The following is a 19,559-nucleotide window of genomic DNA, read 5'->3' as shown; positions in this document are numbered from 1 at the left end:
ATTTCTTACGATTAATGAACAAGTCCTATCAGTTTTAACGGTGTTATCTCAGGCCTACATTTTGGTGTAAATTATTTATTCTACTAATTGAATGGCAAACAGTCACCAAGGCGAGCTTAAGGCAATCATTTCACACATATATTGGTTATGGGTTAATTATTTAGGTGCCACAACCGGCTTTGCAATAATGAACTCTCCTGGGCAGACCCCATAAAATACATTCCTCGGCTTAAAAAAAAAAAAAAAAAAAGGTTTAATGTTTTGAAGTTTCTCACGCCAAGGTTTATATAACTTCTGAGTTGTACTGAACTGAAATTTTAGGGAAGAAACTAAGGAATGTTTTTGTCAAGCAAAAGACAAAGAAGAGACCAAATGAAGGAAGAAAAGGCAAACATGTTTGCAGAAAAAAAATTATATGAACCTTCTGAAAATTAGTGGTGGTTCAGATGAAAGAATTATGGGAATTAAAAATTAAACACTCAAATTTTAGAACATGGCACATTTTTTTAAGTCCCTTAAATTTCTCCATTTGTAAGATATAGACTTAATATTTTTATAGTATCTTGTGCTCAATTCAAATCATTCATTCATTTGATCATTATAGATGGTCTGAAAAACCCCACAACTATTTTGATATAACGGAGGTTCTCAAGCGCTATGAAGTGACATAGGTATGCTCTGAATCTCTCACAGCTATGTGCTAAAGTGGGATCATTTGGAAAATTTTACTCGTTACTAAGTAGGATATGTACAATGGGCTCAGATGAGGTGTCGAAGAGCTCACACAATGTGGTATATTGTAGCTTAAGAGCTGTGAGGAGTAAAAGATGAAATATTAAATGGCAGCTTTTGAGAAATTGTGCATTTACTGAAAAGCTTGAGAAGTTTGCCTCCTGAGTGTATAAATCGGTGAGTTAAATGACCCTCTTAGATAACAACACAAGGCCGAAGTGCTACCCAATGAACACAGTTATATTGATAGATATGAGCTAATGCCTTTGAATATTCTGCCAAAATTTCTATGCTCAAAACCCAAAGAATTGAGACCAACTGCCATACAGAGTGATAAATAAGGGCTATGGCACAGATATGCACGAGTATTTTGGGGACATAGAAGAGGAACCTTTATTCTGTTTGGGTTTGCTAACAAAGGGGTTTTCCTTGAGGAATTGAGACTGCGAAGAACATGATGCAATTTATGGGGCAATTAGTTTATTTTCCTTTCTCACTAGGAAAATAGTGAGCAGAAAGTCAGGCAGTTCCTTTCAGAAGGGAACAGACACTCAATTTAGTGGGGAAGATAAAGGATTTCTGTTTGAATAGTCGAAGCTCCAACAACCCCATCACTTGAATGTCCACATCATCTTCATCTGCTTTCCCTTGCATAATAATTAGGCATATATTCCCTTGTCTTCCAAAGCTAAGAGATGCATTAGATTAACAGGCCAACATTTCACCTTTGCAAATCTGGGTCCACTTAAGCAATATGTGGAATGCAAACTTTCAACAGCTGATGCCCATATAAATCCAAAAATTTTCATATCTATTTCATTCTCTTGATTCATGATCTTCAGAAAATCTTTTTAGTTCCTGTACTCCAATGAGATCATTATTTTCTTCCTTTTCCCTTTGCTCCACTCAACACTTAGAATGACTCTCAACCCTATGAACCCCCTCCTTTAAGAGCCCAGTAGCCATTCAGGGGCTCCTGGGTGGCTCAGTGGGTGAAGTGACTGACTCTCGATTTCGGATCAAGTCATGATCTCAGGGTCATGAAATCACACCCCTATCTGCCTGCGCTCAGCAGGAGTCTACTTCTCTTCTTCCCCCTCTCCCTCTGCCCCTCCCCCTGCTCATGCAATCGTATGCACACACCATCTCTCTCTCCCACTCTCTCTTTCTCTAATAAATAAATAAACAAATAAATAAATCTTTAAAACAAAAAGCCCAGTAGCCATTCATGCCTCCATCCCTCTCACTCATACTCACAGAAAGTTTCTGTGAAGATCTGAAAAGTCTAGTCTCTGAGGAGCAACGGTGAGCTCTGTAGTTGATATGGCCTCTCTGGAGCTTTTCCGTATTCATTTCGCATTTAGATTTTTTGCTCATGGGCAAATTCACATTTTTCAGAAACTGATTAAAGGGTTAAAAAAAGTGAACTCTTATCTCAGTTCTCTGTGAAAGAACAGGTTTTCAGTTTTCTGAAAATCTCTCATTGTGACTTACTGTAGAATTAACTATCTATATAATTTCCCTATTCCCTAGAATAGCATCAATATTTTATCTCCTGGGACTTTAAATATCTTATCATGGGTAGTGGGATCATATACGATTTTAGCATTTATGTAATTTTAGACCTAAAATGGAATGTAGTCCTTTGATGAGCAACTGTTGGTCTCAGCGGATGACTCTTGACCAGCTTCTCCATAGGATCTCAGATCTAATTTCAGCACGAATAATTGGAAAGGTGCCTCCATATTTGCTGCTCTTTCAGTTTAAGTTATAAATATATATATTTTCCTGAGATGTGATAAACTAATTTACATTTTAAATTAAAAACACGTGTGTCTTTTTAACATGATTTTTTTTTCTGGATGGCCCTTTAACTTTAAAAAAGTTAATTACTATTGAAGATGCAGACTAATGTATTTACATACAATGAAACTGAGCCTCTACAGAGTAAACGACTTCTGACATCTGGTCTGTATGTCAGGAGATTAAAAGTCTTCATCCTAACAGTAGGTTTAAAAGCTGAACAAACTGAGAAATCAACAACTCTCATTTGTCAGAGAAGTTGGGTGACAGGGCAAATCACTGCCCCCCAAACTGGAGAGACAGATGGCAGTACAGAGAATCACAACTTAACCGAACACAAACTTAAAAGCAGAAACCTACACAGGGACCAATGTCAGGATAGGCAAACCTGAACTATAGTTGACAAATTGCTGGAGGCTAAGTGTGGACAAGCCTGAAAGAGAAAAACTGCAGAGGGACCCAGTCATAGGGAAGCCCTCATACCCTTGTATTTCACCTTCAGGAGCTCTAAACGGGTCCTCATAGTCAATATCAGGAAAAAAAATCCCCTGAGCTTTCAGGAGGGGAGGGAAAGAGAGAGAGTTTTGAAATATGTTACAGCACTCCTTCCTTCTAAACAAGGCCTGCCTTCGGAAGAAATTATTTTACCAGAACATAAACTGCTGGGGTGATGTCAGATGCTTGGGGGAAGGAGGGAAATACCCAACTCCAACCCTTTCTAGCCAACCACATAGGGAATGGAAATACACTATTCCAGCCCCCCACCAACCATTCTGTTCCACTTACAGTGGGCCAGGGAGAGACAGAGAAGTACTAGTGAAGTTCATAGTCCAGGGCCACAGCCTCACCGAAGCACTGAGACCAAATCATAGGACTATAGAAGGCTTCCTCTTCCCATCCCACCTTACCACCACATTACTAAAGGCCTATTTACCGCAGTTCCTTTTATATGTCTGCCTTTTAACAAAAATTTACAAAGCATACTAAAAGACAAAACACACACAAAACAAACAAAAAAACCTACTATAGTTTAAGGAGCCTAAACAAGCATCAAAACTAGAGTCAAAAATGGTAAGAACATTGGCATTATGAGACCAGGAATTTTTTTTTTTAAGCTATGATTAATATAGTAAGAGCTCTAATGGAGAAAGTAGACAATATGCAAATACAGATGGATTATGTAAGCAGAGAGATGGAAATGCTAAGAATCAAAAAGAAATGCTCGAGATCACAAACACTGTAACAGAAATGAAGAGTGCCTTTGATGGGCTCATTGATGGACTAGATAAAGCTACCGAATCTCTGAGGGTGAGGATATGACATTAGCAACTACCAAAACTAGAAAATAAAGAGAAAAAAAGACTCAAAGAAAAAGAACACAATGTCAAGAACTGTGGGACAGCTACAAAAGGAAGAATAACACCTGTAATTGGAATACCAGGCAGAGAAGAAAGACAGAAAGGAATAGAAGCAATATTTGAAATAATAATGACTGAGAATTTCCTCCAGATTAATGTCAGACACCAAACCAAAGATCTATGAAGCTTGGAGAACACCAAGCAAGATAAATCCTAAGAAATTATACCTAGGCATACACATCATGTTAGAACTTCAGAAAATCAAAGATCATGAAGCAATTTTGGGAAAAACAGAGTTAAAAAAAAATTACCTTACCTACAGAGGAGCAAAGAAAACAATTATATCTGACTTCTCAGAAATCATGAAAGCAAGAAGAACGTGAGTGAAATATTTAAAGTGTCAAGAGAAAAAAACCTAGAATTCTGAACTTTGCAAAATTATCTTTCAAAAGTGAAGGAAAAAGATGTTTTCAAACAAACAAAAAAATTTTTTTAAAGATTTTATTTATTTATTTGAGAGAGAGAGATTGAGAGAGAGCATGAGAAGGGAAAGGGCCAGAGGGAGAAGCAGACTCCCCACTGAGTGGGGAGCCTGACGCAGGACTCGATCCTGGGACTCCAGGATCATGACCTGAGCTGAAGGCAGTCACCTAACCAACTGAGCCACCCAGGTGCCCCATAACAAACAATAATTGAGGGAATTTGGTGGCAGTAGACTTGCCTTAAAAGAAATGTTAAAAGAAGTTCTTTGGAGAAAATGAAAACGATATAGGCCAAGAAACATAGGTCTACATAAATAAAGAATGAACACTGGAGAGTGAATAAGTAAAGGTAAAATTATTTTTTATTCTTAATTGATCTATCAGGTAACTGTTCAAAAGAATAATAGCAACGATGTATTTGCTTATGTATATTTATATATGTATATATGCCTATATGTAAGTGACATGAATGACAGTGATGATACAGGGATATAAAAGAGGAATTAGAAATATTTGTTAGTATATGTGAAGACATACAGTGTCATTTGATAGTGGACTTGGATTAGTTGTAAATGTATATTGCCAACTTTTGCAACCACTAAAAAAAGTAAAAAGAGAAGAAATGCAATTGATATGTCAAGAAAGAAAAGAAAATGGAATCATATAAAATGTTCAATTAAAACCATAAAAGGCAGAACAAGTAAAGGAAGACAAAAACAGGAACAAGGAACAATAGCAACAAATAGAAAAGAGCAACAAGTATGGTAATATTAACCCAACTATATCAATAATTACCTTAAATGGCAATTGTCTAAATATACCAATTAAAAGACAGGAGATTGTTAGAGTAGATCAAAAAACAATCCCCAACTACATGTTGACTACAAAAGCTTTATTTATTTTTTTAAAAAGATTTTATTTATTTATTTGACAGAGAGAGAGACAGCCAGTGAGAGAGGGAACACAAGCAGGGGGAGTGAGAGAGGAAGAAGCAGGCTCCCAGCGGAGGAGCCTGATGTGGGGCTCCATCCCAGAACGCCGGGATCACGCCCTGAGCTGAAGGCAGATGCTTAATGACTGAGCCACCCAGGCGCCCCCAAAAGCTTACTTTAAATATAAAGTCACATCTAGATTAAAATTAAAGATATACCGTGCTAACACTCATCAAATGAAAGCAGGAGTAGTTACATTAATTTCAGATACAGCCGACTTCAGAGCAAGGAAAGTTATCAAGGCTAAAGAGGGGCATTGCATATTGATAAAGAGATCAATACTCCAAGAAGATATAACAGTCCTTACTGTGTATGTATCTAACAGCAGCATCAAAATACATGAGGCTAAAATTGGTAGAACTGCAAAGAGAAATAAATGAGATGCACTAGTATGGTTGGAGACTTTAATATCTCTCTCTCAGAAATGGAAAGATCCAACAGGAAGAAAATCAGTGAACACATAGTTAAACTCAACAGCATCATCAGTTAATTGGATGTAGTCTACATCTCTACACTACTTCCTCCAGTAACAGCAGATTAAGAATTCTTCTCAAGCTCCCTTGAAACATTCAAGATAGATCATACTCTGGGCCATAAAACACATCTTAACATATTTAAAGGAAGAGAGAACAGAGAGATAGCTGGAGGATTATTGGAGATTAAACAGCCCAGGTCTAATCACACATGGGTCAAGGAAGAAATCTCAAGACAAAATTAAAATTTTTTTAACTCAATAAAAATTTAAAAGAAACTTATCAAAGTCATGTGGGATGCAGTGCTTACAGGGAAATTTATAGCATTAAATGTCTATGTTAGAAAGGCAGAAAGATCTAAAAATCAATAATCTAAGTTTTTATCATGAGAAATCAGAAAAAGAAAAGCAAATTAAATCCAAGGTAAGCAGGAAAAAATAAAGAATAAAAATTAAAGCATGAATTAATTTAAAAAACGGAATCTATAGAGAAAATCAATTAAATCAAAAGCTTATTCTTTGAAAAGATCAATAAGTCTCTGGACAGGCAAACTAAGAAAAAAGAAGACAATTTTGCAAATTACTAATATCAAGAATGAAAGAAGGAACATTAATACAGAACCCATGGATATTAAAAGGATAAAAAAGGAATTATGAAAAATTCTATACCCACAAATTTGGTAACCTAGATGCCATGGACCAATCCCTTCAAAAGCATAATCTACAAAAACTCACGCAAGAAAAAATGGACAATCTGAATAATCCTGTATCTAGTAAAGAAATTGGAACAATTATTAATAACCATTCAATTCAGTAATCGTGCTGCTTGGTATTTTCCCAAAGTTGAAAACTTAGGTCCACACCAAAAGCCTGCACATAGATGTGTATAACAGCTTTATTCCTAATTGCCAAAACTTGGAAGCAACAAAAATGTTCTTTAGTAGGTGAATGGATAAATAACATTCCAGACAATAGAACATTATTCACCATGAAAAGAAAGAAGAGAAGAGGAGAGGAGAGGGAAAAAAAAGGAAAAGAGGGGCGCCTGGATGGCTCAGTTGTTAAGCGTCTGCCTTCGGCTCAGGGTGTGATTCTGGAGTCCTGGGATCGAGCCCTGCATCAGGCTCCCAGGGGAGCAGGGAGCCTGCTTCTTCCTCTCCCACTCCCCTGCTTGTGTTCCCTCTCTCGCTGGCTGTCTCTCTCTCTGTCAAATAAATAAATAAAATTAAAAAAAAAAAGAAAGAAAAAGGAAAGGAAAGGAAAGGAAAAGAAAAGACAAGACAAGACCAGACCAGACCTATCAAGCCATGAGAAGACATGGAGTAAACTTAAATGCATATTACTAAGTGAAAGAAGTCAATCTGAAAAGTCTACATATGTGGTGGAGTGGTGGTGGGATGAAGATGTAGATGATACAAAAGTGTCAGAATGTTGATCATTGTTGAAACTGGATGATGGTAACACTGGGGTCATTATACAATTCTATTTACTGTGTATGTTTGAAATTTTCCATAATAAATAATTACTTATTACAATCAAGGATGATTTATATCAACAACCAATACAGATTTTATGTTAGATCTGTCATAAGTGCATATGCTTTATACAGATAATATTTGGGGACTACTTTGGTATTTCAATATCTCATTCATAAGATTTACTCTATGCAAAGTATCTGCATAAGGAAGATCACTCTTTCATACAACCGAAGTTTATCATAGTCTGGATAGTTAAAAGATACTTTCAGATTATCAAACAAACAGGCCAATAAACAAACCAAATTCATGACATAAAGAATATGGTGACAAAAGTATAAAGATTTTATATTAAAAATCAGTTTATAATAAGAATAGTAAGATGGTAGAATTAAGCATGAATATGGTGTAGTAATAAGACTAATGTGTCAACAACAGTCTCAACATCAGTCAGATTCCAATAGAGAAAGAGAATCCACCCTGAGTATTTAAAACAAGGGGATTTTAATGCCGGGAATTGATTACACGGGTGACAGAGGAGCTGAAAAGCCAAAGAGGGAACAATGAAGTAAGCCAGGATGAGCCACCAGCAGCTAGGTCCAGCACCCCTCTGGTGGAGAGACAAAGGGAAGGGGCTCATGCGCAGAGCCGAGGCAGAAGTCTCTTGTTGGAAGTTGGACCCAGGAAGTCTTCATCCAGTGGGAGATAGAGCTACTGAGGAGACAGCTGCTATGCCAGCCAGACAGAGAGGGAGGGAGAGAAGCTCCCTGGTTTCTCGTCTCCTCTCACCCTCCCACCTCAAGTCAGTGGCTCCCATTAGCCAAAGCCAGCTGCCATGGGAGCCTGGGAAACTCAGGCTGCAGGGCATCTAAGAATCCTTAGATCCAAGAAAAGGATTACCCCCAGAATAAAGTGAATAATAAAAGAAAAAAAACAAAAAACCAGTATGCTTTGGCACAAAGCCCGTGCTTCAGCCTCTCTCAATTTAACGGAGCAGGTCTTCAGTTTCATGTTTGATATTGTAGTAAGCACAGATGTTTCATGCCTAAATGATTGCTTATAGAGCTTTCTTCCTTCTCTTGCAGAGCTTCCTTCTCTTTCCTTCCCTCTCCAATCAGAACTGGCTTTACCGTAGAACTCACAATTCTTACACCTCAAGGCCTTGCCATTGATCTAACCTCTTTTAATGCCTTGGGAAAGATACTATTTTTTTAAAAATTTGTAATTGGATATTCTTTTTGAAAACAGAGCATCCGTAAGGTTGAGTAAATGTCTTGTCCCATAAAAAATCTGTCCCTTTCCTACTTTTTGCCCCCCACCAGGTCCCATTATATCTAAATTAGGTGCCGTTCTTAAATTACCTACTCTAACTCCTAGTTCATCAAATGAAACCAGGACCCTGGATCAGATGAGCCGAGAAATTCTAATTCCACCTAGCAAGGTGTAAAAAAAAAATATATTATTCCCCATATGGAAGCATTCTTTACAATAGGAATTACAAGCTCACATTCTTCAGGGATCCAAGCATGTAATGAATGAATGAGAAAGAATAGGTTGGGACTAGGGCAACCTCAAGGGCTCATGATCCAGCCAATTGTTGCATGAAACTGAGCTCACTATATCCAGATCTTCTTTTCTTTACTTTTCTTTTTTTAAGAGAAACCGAAAATGTGATTTCTTTTTTCCAAGTAAAACTGTGAATTCTTTTGATTTTTAAATGTATGCTGGAAAAACTTTAATATGTTGCTGAGCAAAACAAATCACATCCAAGTGCTATACTGAATCTCCGGGCTGCCAGTTTACATTTGTTTTATAGGAAACATGCATAACTTGAGAAATTTATAACCAATTTTTGAAAGAACCTGATTCTTTCTTTCTTTCTTTCTTTTTTTTTTTTAAAGATTTTATTTATTATTTATTCAACAGAGATAGAGACAGCCAGCAAGAGAGGGAACACAAGCAGGGGGAGTGGGAGAGGAAGAAGTAGGCTCACAGTGGAAGAGCCTGATGTGGGGCTCGATCCCATCACGCCGGGATCACGCCCTGAGCCGAAGGCAGATGCTTAACCACTGTGCCACCCAGGCGCCCCAGAACCTGATTCTTTCTTTTCCCAGAGTCAAAATCAAGAGAAAAAAAGAGGATAAAGCTGCCCCCCTCAAGTATCAGAGCCCTATAACAGTTTGATTATTATTTATAATAAATTTGGTTCAACAAAATCAGTTTAGTGCCAAGCATACTGCTGGTGCTAAGATATAAAACTGAGAGAGAGAAAAAGATAATAACAGTAAGATGAAAGTGAGAGAGGCGGAGCTAAGAGAACTAGGGAGGCCAACAGATCAATAACTGAATAGAGGCCTGTGATGATGATGATGATGATGATGATGACAGAATAGCTCACGGATACTGAGTACTTACTGTGTGCCGGGCGCTGCACTCAGTGCTTCTGTCAATCAGGCACTCAGTCAACAAACGTGTATCAGGCCGGGCGCTATTCTATGTGCCAGGAGAAAACAAAGACAGAGAAAGCTGCCTTCTAGAAACTTAGATTCTAGCAGAGGGAGATAGAAAATAAACCTGAAAACAAAGAGGTGCATAAGATGACTTCAGGTGTTCTGTGATATCACAAAGAAATGAGATGATGGAGTAGGGGAGATAAGGGTTTTCAAAACTGGCCCTCTCTGAGAAACGGACTTCGAGCAAAGGCATGGCTTATGAGAAGAAGGCAGTCATGAAGCCAAATGTTCCAAGTGGAAAGAAGAGCAGATGAACAGTGCTAAGGGGCTTGAGAAGGCTACAAGTTCAGAAGAGTTGAGGGGTAGAGATCGGCCCGTACAAGTAGAGCAAGGGGAGAGGGGAAGAAGAGGGTGGACAGTACTGCATGGCGGTGGAGACCACGGTCCCAACGTTGGATATTCATCTCCTATGTGCAAGGAAGCCACTGGCAGTTGTAAGTTTGGATGTTTGGACGTAAGCATGAAGATCCTTCTGGCCGGTCAGTGGAGGATGACATGTTGATGTGAAGGTTGAGCTGATAAAGGGCTGGACCAGATTGTAGCGGTGCTGAGGGCGGCACATGGGAAACTTTTTCTTAAGTTTTTATTTAAATTCCAGTTAGTTAACATACAGTGTAATATTAGTTCCCGGTGTACAATATGGTAATTCAGCACTCCCATACAATACCCAGTGCTCATCACAACAAGTGCCCTCCCTAATCCTCTTCACTATTTCACCCATCCCCCCACCCAGCTCTGCCCTGGTAACCATCAGTGTGTTCTCTATAGTACGAGTCTGTTTCTTGGTTTGCCTCTCTCGCTTTTCTTTCCCTTTGCTCATTTGTTTTGTTCCTTAAATTCACATATGAGTGAAATCATATGGTATTTGTCTTTCTCTGACTTATTTCACTTAGTACAATACCCTCTAGTTCCATCCACGTCATTGCAAATGGCAAGATTTCCTTCTTTTTTATGACAGAGTATATATATATATATACATATATATATATATGCCACATCTTTTCTATGCATTCATCAGTCAACGGACACTTGGGCTGTTTTCATAATCTGGCTCTCGTAGATAATGCTGCTATAAACATCAAGGTACATGTATCCCTTTAGATAAGTATTTTTGTATTCTTTGGGTAAATACTTAGTAGTGCAATCCCTGGATCACAGGGTAGCTCTATTTCTAACTTTCTGAAGAACCCCCATACTGTTTGCCTGAGTGGCTGCACCAGTTCACGCTCCCACTAAGAGTACAAGAGGGTTCCCCTATTTGATGCATGGGAGACTTCTTATCTATGTATTTATTTTTAAGGGACTGGATGCATGATCTGAAGGTAAGACCTAAAACAAGGATGATAGCTTGGTTATGAGTGGATAGCAGCTGCATGGGCGTCACCTCCACTACCTAAGTCCCTAAGCGATCACCACCGGCCACACACCTTCACACCAGCGCCATTCCCAAGCCCCAGTACTCTCTGCCACAGCTGCTGGTCTGGATCATTAGGTAATTTATAGAGTTGGTAAGTAGAAGATTTCTCTTTACCAACTGGTATGGAAGTATTGCAACATTTCAACAGCAGATACAGCCATACCAAGTCCCACCAGGGGAATACCAGTCTCAGGTGAAGATGTTTGAAATCTATCCTGTTGGACATAAGACATCAGTGACAATTTCTGGCCAGGGGAGTGACATGATCAGAGGATCCAGAAGGTTGACTGGTGGCTTGTGAGGGACGAGTTAGAGTAGAGGGAAAACCTGGAGGCAGGGAGATAGATCCATTAACAGGTTATTCCAGGAGAGGCACGCGATCAGGTGAGAAGCACATGTAAATTCCCCACAGGATTTTGCTGTGAAAGTTAGACTTTGCCTTGAGAGGAGGAAGGCAGTATAATCCCTCCCCCTTTAAATTGATTTGTTTTGTTGCTGAAGGCACCAAGTGAATATATCGCTGTCACCTACATGCCCTGTGGGTAAATGATAAAATTACCATCTCTGCTTCCTCTCTCTTGAAGGAATGAACTTTAGAACGCTGTGGTATGGAGTGAGCTGGATTAGGAGTGAATTCCTGAGGTAAGCTGGTAGTTTCCAAAGACAGAAATGAATCTATGAATCTTTGACACGTTGGTGAAACTGGAGAAAGGGAGAGATCCACCCCTGACATGAAGCGCGTTCAAAAATCCTGAAAACAACCAGGGGTGCCTGGGTGACTCAGTCGTTAAGCGTCTTCCTTCGTTTCAGGTCATGATCCCAGGGTCCTGGGATCGAGTCCTGCATCGGGCTCCCTGCTCAGCGGGAAGCCTGCTTCTCCCTCTTCCACTCCCCCTGCTTGTGTTCCCTCTGTCGCTGTCTCTCTTTGTCAAATAAATAAAAATCTTAAAAAAAAAATCCTGGAAACAACCTTAAAATAGATCTTTGCTTATTTACGGATGTCAGACTGGATAGAACAATGGAGGGGGAGAGAAAGTGAGAGAGAGAGGAAACAAAACAGTAACAAACAATCGGTGAATGGAGGTGAGTGTATGGAAAATCATTGTACTGCTTGGCAACTTCTCTGTAGGTTTGAAATATTCCCAGATAAAAAATGGGGAGGGGGATAACTTGCTGGTTTGCTAATTGTTCTTTCTGGGAACTAGATGACCTCTGATATTTAGTAGCGATACTAGTGGTGAGTCCCTTCATTTTCACTCTTGGAGAGGTGTCTCTATAGTTTGAATGATAAAGTGAATCCCATCCACCGAAATCAAGGGACCAAGAATTCCTAATGTACGGTGTACTTTTTCTTCCTTGTTTTAACTACCCTAATTATTAGTATATACGCAGGAGACCCTTCGTACCGCTGTAGAGTTTCCTAGGAGGGGAAGCTACCCATGTTTCTCTTTGCGGTTTACTTGCTATTCAGGTTAACACAGAAAGCACTCAACCCAATCACTAGATGTTTTGCATTATCTATTTATGCCTTGTTTGTTTGGGTCTATGACAATTTTCAAAGTGTCTTCTATGGTGAACAAGTCTGATACAATGTTTAAGAATGTCAGAGAACGCTTTCAATTCTGTTTATTGCTCAGCCCATCATCTTCAAATACAATGCTGAAGTAAAAGTGTCCAAATTGCCACAGCTTCTGTAAACTGAAGCAAATTCCAGTGCAGCTCCCATTAGTGTTAGAATCTAAAAATATCTTTGCCTTGTGGTTTACTCACGTTTTAAAATATTAGGTTGAACTGTATAAAATCATCATTTTGTAATTCAAAAACAGTCAAATATTGACAACTTCATATGGTTTACCCTACTGAAATCAACACATTTCCTGTAATGTTGACACCAGATAAAAATATGATTCATATTGCCTATTATATATTATTTCCTCCCTGGTGAAAGCTCATAGCTTGCAGAAAAGCGGAGACTTACAGTTTATAGAACCTCAGAGCATGTGCCCAAAGCAGTTGCTGGAGTGAGTATAAATTCTCATATAAACGTACAAATGATAGAGTTCAGTATACAGCATCCGACTGTGTTCCATCACCTCTAGTCTGGCTGCCATGGAAGAAAAGAAACTATTGATTAATCTTAGCTGGGGTTTTGCACACTCTGTACGTATTCTGTACAAATTCCACAAATGTTACATATTCTGTACAAATTCTAAGAACAATTTGAATGCCTTTACCGTGGATCCTTATGATTGTCATCGTCAAAATATGTCACTCCTTTGCCTGTCAAACGGAAGCCCCACTATCGGGGCCGAAATTTCACTAAGTAGAATTAATACTAATATTAATACTAAGTAGTATTAATCTATTGGGCAACCTATGTCTTTACATTTTTTTTTCTTGAATTACAACTTCCGATAACCTCGGACAGGTGAAAAACCTCTCATAGAATTCTCTCTCTTTCTTTTCGACAAGAGGATATTTTCAATTTAGCGTCTATCCTACTTAAATGCCAAATCCTGAAAGTACCACATGATGCAATAGAGCATAGATTATCCTAACTGCTCTGGTAAGTGCTATAAAAAAAAGATTCTGTGAATAATTCTCATAATTTGGCCCGCTTACAACACAGAAATATCTTTTTCTTGACACAGAAAATGTATTTTTCCCCTCAATGTTTAGTGTTTCCCTTGGCTATTTCTCATTAATATTAATTCTCATTAATATCCTTAAATATTGTAGTCCTAAGAACTGCAGTTTTTCGAGAAGCAGAAAGTTATATAGATTTTTTTTAACCAAACTCTCTTCACTGAAAATAAAATACTGCAGCTTCAGAACAACCTAGCTTATCTTTCCGCTACTGCTTCAAAACTATAGCAGCAAAATGAAGAAGGAATTGAGATTTGAGTTTTTTTACTTTTTGAATTAACACAGTTTTCTATTCCAGGTGCTTTGAAAGTTCACTATTCCTGTCAATAAAGACTTTCTTTTTTCCTTCTTGGCAGAAAACTCACACACTTCCTAATGTTACATAAGTATCCCGATAGTAAAAATAAGCAGAGAAAAGGAATTGGAGTTGAGTGGCACAAAAGGTCAGCTGGAGAAGGAGAGGCACGGAGAAGAAAAGTATTACGGGTGACACAGCAAGACTCAGGTTATGATAAGCTGCTGGAGAAGCCCGAGTCCAGCACACGTGAGCAAGTACTGACCACCGCTCAGACCTCACACAGGCACTACCCTGCAAGCTGGTGTCGTGCTGCTGGGCTCCAGATCTTACTAGCATGTGGGTGATCTTCGATAAGTTGTTTGCCCTCTGTGCTCAGTTTACTTGTCAATAAAATAGGTATAAGAATGGCAGGTATCAGATTGGGTTAAGAAGATTAAATGTGATTTCTCAAGTAAAGCACTTAGATCCCCGATTCTGATTAATTGCCAACAAATGTTAACTTATATATATATTAGTAATTTCTTTTCTAGCCTTCATAGCAGAACCCTCTAAACCACGCAAATAAAATCAGAATCCTTGGCCTCAGCTTTGGAAAAGAACTCTGAAGAATTATACAGATTCAGATGAAAGCAAACTATAAGCTAATTGGCTCATATAAGGATTGCACATTATTATTATATCACATAACTATTATAACTTCATTAGCTGTGCCTGCAGAGATGCAATGTGCTGTCGGGAAAAGTCAGAAAGCTTTAGAACCAGGTGAGGCCGGCTTCTACTTTAGGTGTAGGACCTCGGATGACTCATCTGATCTCCCCACGGCTCATTTCCTGACCTTTACAGTAGGGATAACAGCACCTGAGTGTAGGATTGTCGTAGAATAAGCAATAATCCCTGGGCAGGTGCTAGGCACACCAGAAGCTCTCAATAAATGGCAACTCTCATTATTCTTAAGGGAGGGAGGCTCTCTGACACTGTCGGATTAGAATATCAGAAACTTCAACGCACTGCATAATCAAGTCAACAAAGTTGACATCCAACTTAGAATGCTTTTCGTAGAAAGCAATATTTTTAATTTACTCAGAGTTTCACGCAGTCATCCTGCATTTTCTTTAATTGTCTTAGACATTTAAACTTTCACAGCTCCAAGAAATTTGAAACTGAGTTCTAATCAGATTTAAAAAAATCCACCCCAACCAAAGCTCTCCTTTGCTCCTACTTAGGGAGGCTCCTACATTGGGGTCTTGGGGCAGAACTGAACCGGGTACATCAGTACTCATGATCTTAGACACCATTAAATTAAAATACAAGCAACAACTGAATTTCAGAGATGTGAAACAAGTTACTAATAAAGCTAGCTAAATATATTGCTAAAGTGATTTTTTTTCTGTGCCAAGTACTAAGCTATGTATGTCATCTACATTATCTCATTTAATTTTCAAACTATCCCCTGAGGCAAGTGTTATTATTATCTTTATCTGACAGAGGAGAAAACTGAGTCTTGGAGCTGGACTGTGTGATAAGTAGCCACTAGCTGCATGTTGCTATTACAACTTAATTAATTTAAATAAAAGCTAAAACTCAGTCCCTCCGTTGCACAGGCCAAATTTCAAGTGCTCGATAGTGGCTAGTATAGTGTTCACTTCAAATTATAGAACATTAAAAACAACATCACAGAACGTTCTATTAGACAGTACTGCCTGAAAGTCGAAGTAATCATCCGAGTTTACGCAGCTAACACGTGGGAGAACCAGGTGACTTGACTCCCAAACTTCTCCTCTTCAGCTCTCAATGCCAGAGCCAAGATTTCTCCATATCCACATCAATGCTCTTCCCAACGTCCATTCTTTCTTCTGAAGAATATCCTTACCCGGTGAATTACATGCTTCATGGTGACAACTTTACATACAGACCGTACTACTATTTACTCAATTTTTAAGGTTTACTTATATTTTAATTTAAATCTATCAGTTTTTAAAAGTGCATTATTATAGGGCATGGCTTATTTCTATTACTTGCCTTGTATTTACATTTATGAAAATAAATACAATGTAATGTTTTACTATATTCTATACAGATACTAAGGGATTTTCACCTCTATGTATGGAGGTGTGTGAGATATACAGGTGGTAAATATACATTTGGTAAAAAACCAGATTCTTTTACTTGTCCTAATTCCAATTACCGAAAAAGAATCAAAGAGGAAATACATTTCTGACAATGTGACATGACACTATTCATTGCTACATCTGTAGAACCACCTAAAATCTCCTCTCTGCTCACCGGGAGTTTGTCACATGTAAATGTGTGTGTCTGCACCAAACATTCAGGGAAAAATTGAAGCAGAATATAATAAACCACAAATATAACTGCGTGCAAAAACTTCTTCACACAGACAATGGCTGATCTAGAGAGGCAGTGACTTTCAAGGGATAGCTTCATGGATGTAGAAATGGTCTTTAAAAGTGGAGTAAGGGGGCGCCTGGGTGGCGCAGTCGTTAAGCGTCTGCCTTCGGCTCAGGGCGTGATCCCAGCGTTCTTGGATGGAGCCTCACATCAGGCTCCTCCGCTATGAGCCTGCTTCTCCTCTCCCACTCCCCCTGCTTGTGTTCCCTCTCTCACTGGCTGTCTCTCTCTGTCAAATAAATAAATAAATAAAATCTTTAAAAAAAAAAAAAGTAGAGTAAGAGGTGTCAGTCGGTGAGCGGCTGCTTTCGGCACAGGTCATGGTCACAAGGTTCCTGGATCGAGCCCCTGCTCAGCAAGGAGTCTGCTTCTCCCTCTCCTTCTGCCTCTCCTCCTGGCTCATGCTCTCTCCCTCATTCTCTTTCTCTGTCAAATAAATAAATAAAATAAGTGAATAAATGAATACATATCTTTAAAACAAATAGATAAGAATAAAAGTGTAATAAAATGGGAAGACTATTTCTCACCAAGTGTGCACTCGCATGAGAAGACACAAGAAGTTCGGGGACAATAGGACGATCAGCGAGCCTGGCACTACAGCAACACTGGAGAATTTGGGGAAATACAGTTCAGTAACTTTGAGAAGGCTCAATCTGGACAGTTTTGATGCTGGACTGATACCAACTGAAAAGAAATGAAATCCGTTTCGAGGAGCTTCCACTTGCATACAGAGGGGTCAGGATGGGAGCTGCCTATGAAGGAAATGAAGAGCCATGATGAGTTGGATGACGTCATAGAACTGGGATATTGTAGACTATACCAGCCATGAACTGAAATTCAGAGCCCTTGGCATTAATATCCCAGTATCCCTCTATGAGCCAAATCTTCACTTGAACAAAGCCCAGTCTTCTAAGGAAACTCTAAGGAAACTTAGGTTTCATCGCCTACCTTGCTAGTCCCAAGTGTGGATGCCTGGTTCAGGGCTGGCTGTGGGAGCAATTCATAGCCCCTGTTGACTCGAGGCCCATGTGTGGAAATCCAGCCACAGCCTTATTTTCACAACTGGTCCACTGTGCACTGGGAAAGAGAACGCCTCTCCACTGTGGTACGTGCTGATGTGGGGATGGTTTTTAGAACCAAGTTAGCAGAGAGGGCTCTGAAGCCACATTGCTCGAGTTCAAATCCCAGTCTAATCATGTAACCTTACTCCTTTCTCTTGTTTAAAATGGATTCACAATAATAACACCTGTCTCATAGTGTCGCTATTAAATATTAACTAAAATAATTCATGGAAAGTATTCATACAGCTCCTGATTTAATTCAAGTCAGATGTCTCCCTATTATCACCCTCAAATTATTATAGCTCTAAGTCATTCATTCACACAAGCAAGCAGGCAAGCACGCGCGCGCGCACACACACACACACGTCTGTATTCAGTAGGCTCCCACCCCAGTGGTGTGACGGGTTTGGCATGTTTCCCAGTATTAGCCATAGTATTTACCCAAACATACTGCCCATCACCACCCTCTGATACCTGAGCCTCGGTGCCGACTTGCTGAGGTGAACCCCTTTGCTTAATTGCTTCCTCATTCCCAGACACACTCCCTCCATAGACTCTCCTTTGTCTCCACAGTGCCAAACTCATTCCTACCTCAGGATCTCTGTACCTGTTAAAACTTCTTCCTTCCTTCCATGGTACTTCTCCCCACTCTGACTAATTTTTACTTAACCTTCAAGTCACTGAGAAACCTTCTCTAAACTTCCATCTATGAGCCACTTATTTATCCAGATATATGTTTGTATGCATAGCCTCTCTTTGTGAAGTCCAAGGTAAGAAATTCACAGACATTGTAGGAATAAAGCTCTGCTCTGGAGCAAAGCCAAGTCAGCTCTGTTCACCAACGACTGAAGACAGAGCTGGTCATGTACAGTCATTTTAATCTTCGTCATCCTGTTTTCATTTTTCTTAGTTCTTGAGTGCTCGCTATGTTTGTGCTTAATTTCGAGGTGTTTTATGAGGGTTATTAATCTCATTATGTCCAATGAATATACAAGCAGTGAGGATGAGGAAAACTGCTAATTAGTGGCATAGGATTATGATGGAAACAAAGTGAAACCTAACATGAGTTGATGTGCGTATGTTCATCACTTGTATGGCATCATTTTGGACTTAAAAACAAACAGACTTATAAACAGTCTTTGGAAATTTAACTTGTTTCTACCCAGAGGAGTTTCTATGTTTGGTTTTCCGGTTATATTTCGATGTCTCTATATCCCTCTCTATTCTAAGTTCCATGAGACTAGGAATCAATGTTTTGTTTGACATGGTATTGAAGAGTCTCTCAAAGTGACTTGAATGATTTCTAACATCAACTACCTAGAGTTAAGCCAAACTTCACAGGTGAAGGGCACAGTCCTCCATAAGACGGCCCTCACTTCAGACACCTGCCACACATTGAGGAGTCCTCAGGCTCCCTTCCCTTTTGACCAGCTGGCCACAAATTCAGTTTCCCATTACCCCTTCGGGTTTGAAAATTCATTGGAGCAACTCATGAAACTCAGGAAGGTACTTCATGTACCTTAATGATTACAAGTACTGGACTTAATGATCATAGTTTCACTATAGCAAAAGGATACAAATCAGAACAAGCGCAAAGGAGAGGCATAGAGAACGATATCAGAGAAGGTCCCAACTGTGAAGCTGCCTTGTCCTCAGGATGCACGTTACCCTTGCTGCACACCACTGTGGGTCAATACGCAGAGTATTTGCCTTGGAAGATCACCTGAACGTCAGTATCCAGATTTTTTTAAATCAGAATTTCATTATAAAAGCAAGATTGGTTCAATCATTACCCATATGACTCAATCTCCAGCCTTACCCACTTCCTCAGGGGTCAGGCTTATCTCATGTGGCTCAAAGCCCCAAAGTCTAATCGCACAGTTGGTCTTTCTAGCATAGCCAGC

The sequence above is a fragment of the Ursus arctos genome, unplaced genomic scaffold (assembly GCF_023065955.2).
Source record: "Ursus arctos isolate Adak ecotype North America unplaced genomic scaffold, UrsArc2.0 scaffold_23, whole genome shotgun sequence".
Lineage (NCBI taxonomy): Eukaryota > Metazoa > Chordata > Mammalia > Carnivora > Ursidae > Ursus > Ursus arctos.
The sequence above is the reverse complement of the archived record's forward strand: the minus strand, read 5'-3'. Positions refer to the sequence as shown.